Here is an 8,001-nt window from a genome sequence, read left to right as displayed (position 1 = left end):
CATTATTCACAGTAGCCAAAAGGTGGAGACAACCCAAGTGTCCGTGGATGGAGGAATGGATAAACAAGACGTGATCTACACTAAAATGGAATGTTACTCAGCCTTAAGAAGGAAGGACATTCTGACACAGGGCACAACCTGGAAGAACCTTGAGGTCGTTATGCTGAGTGAAATAAGTCAGTGACAAAAGGACAAACATTTATGATTCCACTCATATGAGGTCCCTAAAGGAGTCAGATTCATAGGGACAGAAATTTAAATGGTGGGTGTCAGGGGCTGGGGGAGGGGAGGAATAGAAGTTGTATTTTAACGAGTACAGTTTTAGTTGTGCAAGATGAAGAGTTCTGAGGGTGAATGGTGGGGATGCTTGCACATCAATGGGATGGAACTTAATGCCACTGAATTACACACTCGAAAATGGTTTAAAATGGTAAATTTTATGTTATGTGTATTTTACCACAATTTTTAAATATATATTTTTTGTATAGATACATACAGGGTTTTTTTTTTAAAGAATATCTTTAGGGCTTCCCTGGTGGCACAGTGGTTGAGAGTCCGCCTGCCGATGCAGGGGACACGGGTTCGTGCCCCGGTCCGGGAGGATCCCACATGCCGCGGAGCGGCTGGGCCCGTGAGCCATGGCCGCTGAGCCTGCGCGTCCGGAGCCTGTGCTCCGCAACAGGAGAGGCCACGACAGTGAGAGGCCCGCATACCGCAAAAAAAAAAGAATATCTTTATGTTCTAAGGATAGGGGAGATTTTCCTATTTAAAAAAGATAAATAAACATAAAGGAAATATCACCCTATGGAAAAATTAAAAAATATTCTCTGTAACCAAAGATGCTGTGAAAAAAGTTGGCGCTTGTCCTGGCGTTTACGCTTCTCCCTCCAGACCCCCATCGCTGCCGCAGCTGGCTCTCCAGCCGGCCAGCCTGGGTCCTCCAGCTGCCGGGCTCTCTTCTACAGGCTCTGGGTTTTGCCAACAGGAGGCACCAACAGAAGCCTGGAGGCGGCAGGGTTGCCTTGGGTGGACTTTCTCCACCCAGCCCTGCCTCTCCTAGCCCCTTAAGGCCTAGGGATGGCAATGGCTCCCAGCCCTGCCAGCCCTGGGCACCGCCCCTTCCCTTGGTGGTTTCTTCGCACCTAGGTAAGTAGTCCTCTTATTAAACTGTCCTCAAACCCCCGATTTGAAGGTACCAGTTGTTTCCTGCTGGCACCCTAGCTGTTTAAAAAAAAGGACAAAGCAGATCTGGAAGCATAGTTGTGGCCCCTAGAGCCAAGAGAAGAATATAGACGATGAACCTTCACGCATGATAGAGAGATGGACAAAAAGTGGGAGCCGGAAATTGGGCAACGTGGACAGGAAGATGGCAAAGACCACGTGAGGCCACTCACCTTCCGTGGTGGACAGCAGAATGCCCCCAATGGTGTTCACATCCTAATCCCCAGACCCTGTGAATAGGTCCCTTTACACGGCAGATGCAATGAAGTTAAGTGCCTTGAGGTTGGGGAGATGATCCTGGGTTTTCCCACTGAGGCTAATGTCATCATCACAAGGTCCCCACAAGAGGGTCAGAGGAGAGAGAGATTGGAAGATGCTACGCTGCTGGCTTTGAAGCGGGGGGAAGGGGCCGTGAGCCAAGGGGTGCAGGTGTCTCTAGAAGCTGGAAAAGGCAAAAACAAAGAGGGATTCTCCCCCAGAGCCTTCGGAAAGAGGACAGCCCTGCCAACACCTTGATCTCAGCCCAGTGAGACCCAAGCCAGACTTCGAACCTCCAGAACTATGAGAGAACAAATTTTCACGGTTCCAAGCCCCTAAACTGTGGTACTTTGTCACAGTAGCAGTAGGAAACTATTGCACCTTCACTAGGAATCAGGGAAATGCAAACCAAAACAGCAAAGCCACGCCACTTCCCACCTAGGTTGGCAACACGTAAGGGTGTCTGCACGGAGAACCCGGGATCGGTCCTCTGCCCAGTTGGGAGGGGCCGGCAGGAGACGCGTTTTGGAGACACCCGACAGCGTCACAGGAACCAGACGCACTCACAGCCATCAGGCAGAAAAGCCACCTTGAGCCCCAGAGCCCGGTCCTCAGAGACGGGCCCCAACAACCACTCCTGCTGTGACCCCTCCCGCTCTGGCTCTGGGCCGGCCTGTCACTGGCTTTAACCAGCAGAAGGGACAGTGTGTGCATCTGGGTCCAGGCCTGAGGGAGACCTGGCAGCTTCTGCTTTCATGCCTTTGGGGTCCCAGATCCACCATGTAGGGGGTGAGCTACCCTGCTGGAAAGGGAGAGAGACCCGGCCGTCCCAGCATCCACAGCCCCCGGCACCAGCCATGACCTGACTGCAGGAGAGACTCTAAGCAAGACCAGTGGAAGAACCGCCCGGCTGAGCCCAGTCAATCCCCAGAAGCAGAGAAACAACTGTTTGAAGTGCTACATTCTGGGTGCCCTGCTATCCATCAGGTAAGGAGAACATCTGGATGGGGACCCTCCCCAGAAACACAGGGAGGTCCCCCAGCTGGTGTAGCACTGGAGTGACATGTGGAAGGCACAGGGGGCCGGCGGGTATAAATTATGAAGCAGTGGACCCCTTATCGCAGCTAGAAAGAGCGAACCAAATCACACGTCTCACCAGGGGCGAACCTCAGAAACATGATGTGCACGTTCTGTATAACTCCATTTGTACGAAATATCTGGAAGATACAGAAAGCGTATTGGTGGTTGCCAGACGGGTTGCTACTGGGTCTCGGGTATCCTTTGGGAGTGACGAAGGGAACTAGACAGAAGGGATGGCTGCACAACTCTGTGAACGCGCTAAACGCCACTCAAGTGAAAACTTTAAAATGCTTAATTTGGGGAATTCCCTGCCGGTCCGGTGGATAGGACACCGCGTTTCCACTGGTCAGGGAACCGAGATCCTGCAAGCCCCACAGCACAGCTAAAAAAAAATTAAAGATGAAAAAAATAAAATGGCTAATTTTATGTTATGGAATTGTACCCCAATTTAAAAAAAAAATGATGTGGGCTGGAAAAAGCAGGTTGCAGAAGGATGTGTATAAAAGCACATCATGTACGTGAAAAGTGCACAAATTATCTGAGATACACTTAGGGACACTCACACATAGACACAGTGAGGACGTAGACACATGTGCAGGAGAGGTGGGATGGACCTTAAAGGGGTGCCTCCTCTGGGGAGGGGTGGGGGGTGAGCTTTGAAGGAGGACAAAGGGAGTCTGGCTGTATTTAACATAAATTTCATGCTTAAAAATCAAAAACAAAGGTTGCCATGCATTAATTTTGTGTAGTGGCCACAGTCATGGTTATATTTTTCTCTGTGTTTTTCTGTAGGCTTGAAATATTTCATAATTTAACATGAAAAGCAGAGCACACTCCCCCTGTCCTACCACATTTCACCTCTCAAAACAGGTGAAATGAGAAATAAGACCTCAGCATCTAGGAGGCCCCTCTCCTCCGTGATGGGGTCACATTGGTCTCACAGTAGGACATCGCCAGCGGCCCTCCCGATCCAGGGCCCCGGTTGGAGCAGGTGCACAGGAGCTGGCACGTAACTGCGGGGCACCTCCAGGTACCACTTCACATAGGCTCCCTAAAAGCACCTTCACAGCAACGCTCCAAAGAAGACCTGATTATAATTCCCATTTTGCAGGTGGGGAGACTGAGGCACGGGAGATTCCATTACCCAGCTAGCAAGAGGCAGAGCCGGGATCCCACCACAGGCCATCAGGCTCCCAGGGGTGGGCTTAACTGCATTTACAACTCTGACTAACGGACGTACCAGAACATCACCCCAGACAAGTCCAAGTGACTGTGGCCTGGGCTGCACCGGCAGCCCCAGGGCTGGTACTTCCTTGCCGGAATACGGAAGTATTCCCACGGGCCTTGTTTCTACAAACTTCTAGCACCCTTGCATGAGCCAAAGGAAAAGGTAAGGTGAGTCCCCACAACCACTGGGGACCCCAAGATAGGGTGGCTCCACGACCACCCTTGACACTTGTCCAGGCACCCTGCACTTGGGTTATACCACAGGCAGACATGGGTAAGGAGGAATTTCTAGCCACTTCTCCGAACCTGGGTGGAGGGCCACTGAGCTGCGCTATGAGCTTCCATTGCTTCAGCCTCTGCCACGTGCCATGAAGCCGCCCCGGGATCTACTCAGAGGAAAGGAAAGGGTCCTGGGGCTCAAGACTCCAGCAGGGTCCTGGGTGGGCAGCAGGGATAAGCTAGGGGTGGGGGGCAAAATGAAACAGCACGCCCGGCTTTAGGAAACCCTGATACATCTGCACAAGCTCTGAATGACAAGTGCAAGGCACAAGTAGTTACCATCTCCCCGGACCTCAGTTTCCCTCCTCTGTGACGCGGAGTGGTACTTCCCACCTCACTGTGTGGGTTTGGATTGAACAAGCTGCTGCCGCATCGGTGTGATAAGCTCCTTCCTTTCCTAGACTCAGTGTTTCCATCTGTGCAAGGGGTGGGCAGATATCCTGGAGCCAGAGGAGCTGACATTCCCTTCCGCCTTCCTGGACCTGCTGTTCCTGGAGCCCCAGGAACTCTACAGAGCCTCTTGGCTGGAAACGCGTGCCCCTGGTTGAGAGCCTGTTGTGTGGGTGCATCTGCAGGACAGCTGCCAGAGGGCTGGGGCCCAGAGCACAATCTTCCTGGTTTAGCAGATAAAGGCAGCCCCAGGAGCTTGGGAGGAGTGCCACAGACCCTGGAACTGGGGCAGACAACCTTACGGCTGCCCCCGTCAGCAGACACCCGTAGAGCCCCGAGGAGCAGGCTTCCTGCAGTGGAGCTTCCAGACGCAAAGCGCGGGGGCTCAGGCTGCTAGGAAGCAGTAGAAGTGGGATTTGAACTCGGGGCTGTGGATCGCCCAAGGCCGGCCCTCTCCCCTTCGAATCACCGCAGCACACAGGTTGCCCTACTGTGTGACCAAGGAAGGGTCGCTTTTCTCCCTGTGCCTCAATGTCCTTATTTGTAAGCAGCATTTTTCTATTTGTAAAAAACATATCTAATTTGTAAAAAATTATTTTCTCTGTTAAAAAATAATAATAGTAGCAGCTACATCATAGGGTTCTTGTGAGGACCGCTGGGGTTAAGTAACGTGCGTGTCACAGTGCCTGGATGCAGTGCCAGGGAGATGTTGGCTGTCGCTATCTTGTGCTATGAGGGTTGCCGATCACGCAGACCCCCTGCCCCCCGCTCCAAATAAATCTCATCTCTCCCCAGTGAGACCCAGTGGCCCAGGTCTAAAAGCTTCCAGATTTCAGCAGTGTTTGCAATTGCCATGACACCTCTAGAAAATAAATCATTTACAGGAGGAGTCTTTATTTTTTTTTTTAAATCACCTTTCATTCTTCCAGATATTGCACAGGCCACTTGAAAAGGAAAAGCAGCCGGCGGGCATCAGCAAATAATTCCTAGAGTTATAAATAGTCTAGATGCCTGAGCAGAAGGAGACTCGGAGAGAAATTTATCCGAGCCCCTCGTCTTGCAAGGGCTACCCTTCATCTGAGAACCGAGAGGCAGGGTCGCCCAGATGCCAGGACGAAGCCCCGGTTCCCAGACCCCCACTCACAGCTCCCGTGGCTGCAGCCCCTCGCTGTCAGCAGCTCTCCAGAGAGAAATATCATCAACAAGGTGGGATTTTCTAAAGCAGTGGGGCAGGTGGAGGGCGGAGACGTCACCCAGGGGCTGTGTCCATCCCGAAGGCCAGCACGTGGTGAGCGTAATGGGAGTGGAAGTGACGTTCCCAGAATTCAGGGCTTTCAGGGGAGCCATCACGGGGTTCTTTCCCCTCGCTGGTGGAGGGTAAAGGGCTTTTCTTAAGAATTACAGAAAGAATAGATGCATGTGTATGTATAACTGAATCACTTTGCTGTACACTTGAAACTAACACAACATTGTTAATCAACTATGCTCCAATAAAAAAATTTAAAAAACAAGTTTTTTAAAGGGCTTTTCTTTACATACCAGCTTTGTTTCCATGGCCAACACATGCCCATCTTCATGGAGACAGGTACCTCCCATCAATAAACAGATAAGCCTGGGAGTTTCTGGGGCTCCTAGACCCTGTGTCATACGACCAGAAAGGGAGAGTCTGAGAAAACAACTGGCGAGCACACCCGGAGTGTGGGAAGGCGGGCACAAAGCCCACCCTGGGGTCCAGCTCCTGGCTGCAAAGAATTTCTCTGTCCGTCCACACTCGCCTGATTTGTAACTGCTCAGGGTCAACCCAGTCCCACCCACATTTCCCAGGTGACTGTGCCTGGCCTGGCGCTGGTGTCAGCCCCCGATGGAGTTAGGCTCCCTTAGACAGGGACACAGAGATGCCTCAGTCAGAGCGGTCTTCACCTGGAGCCCAGGTGGGACAGCATAGGTGGCTTCACCCCATGGGACTGTCAAAGAACACCTCTCGGAGACGTGGAAGGAAAAGGGAGGGCAAGGGATGGGGCTGCAGTTTGGAATTACCAGATACAAATTACTGTATATAAAATAGATAAACAACAAGGACCTACTGTGTATTATATTCAATATCCTGTAATAAACCATAAAAAAAATCTATGCTCCTCTACTTATGGCTGTGTGGCCTTGGGCAAGTGACTTAACCTCTCTGTCCTTTGATTTCTTCTCTGGAAAATGGGGCTCACACCATTGTAAAGCAATTATACTCCAATAAAGATGTTAAAAAAAAAATGGGGTTGAAAGCGGCACCTACCTGCCCAGGTGGTTTTGGGTGTTCGTGGTACACCTGGCTCATGAGCGCTGAAGGCTGGCTGTTACCATGGTGACTGGCCTACCTTGGCCTCTTAGCAAGATGACCCAACATCTCAATGGGGTTCATTCTGGCTACAGTTGGGGAAGGCAGACGGAGTGGTGGTGGGCTCTGGCAGGTATCTGGCATCCGCATGCCCGTGTGCCCTGCCGTAGCCTGGAAGTTTGGGGAACCTGAGTCAGGGAGGACCAGGGTTCCAAGACAGCCGTGGGAAATAGTGTCCCTGAGGAGAGAGGGTCCCCAGGACCCAATATGGGGGGATCGGTCAGATACCGTAGACTGAGAGCGCCGCTGGGGTGGGGCAGCAGGGACCCGGGTGCTCCCAGAGCTGACAGCGCTGGAGCCGACAGCAAAGGCTTGCGGAAGGAACCGGGGCTGCAGCCGCACTCCCAGGCCCAAGTTCACCCCCATCCTCTATCCCAAACAACCCTCCTCCGGGGCTGGGTGACTTCCAGCTGTGTCCAGCATGGCTTCTTGTTTCCAAGAAGTTCGGAAACACTTCCTGGCTGCGGGGCGCTGAGAACTCTGGTTATTTAAACGGAAGTGGACCTGAGATGTTTGAGTTCAGAGCCTTGAAGAGAGTTTCTGTTTAGCGTGGAGCCGACCAGCTAAAGAGGGCCGAGAGGGCGCCGTGTTCCACGGGGCTTCTGAGCCTTCACCCCTGCTCCAGTGTGTCTTCTCACTGCCACACACAGACACACACACACACAAGCAAGCACGGACAACACACAGGCAGGTGTGCACACGCAGGAGACTCTACCCAGAGACCCAGGCACACATACAAGCACACACGCCCTCATGGACACGTGTGTGCATGTCTACACACGCAGCCCCAGGCTCCAGTGCTCAGTTTCCTCCAAGGATGACAGGTCTGGAGGAAAGGGGACGCAGGCCACCTCTGCATCCTTAGTTGATACACTGCACGACCCCGGGGGAGCCATTCCCACAGAACACAGGGCGTCCCCGGAGGTGTGGGATGCTCAGACACGGGGACCCTGGGGCCCCATTTCCTAATGGCGTAACCATGAAGGCCAATTTCTCATTTCAAATATCCTGCCTGTGCCAAGGTAGAGAATGGACGTGAGGACATGGGGAGAGGGAAGGGCAAGCTGGGACGAAGTGAGAGAGTGGCATGGACATGTATACACTACCAAATGTAAAATAGATAGCTCGTGGGAAGCAGCCTCGTAGCACAGGGAGATCAG

The sequence above is a fragment of the Grampus griseus genome (genome assembly GCF_964374135.1).
Source record: "Grampus griseus genome assembly, chromosome: 2".
In the NCBI taxonomy this organism is placed as follows: Eukaryota; Metazoa; Chordata; class Mammalia; order Artiodactyla; family Delphinidae; genus Grampus; species Grampus griseus.
The sequence above is the reverse complement of the archived record's forward strand: the minus strand, read 5'-3'. Positions refer to the sequence as shown.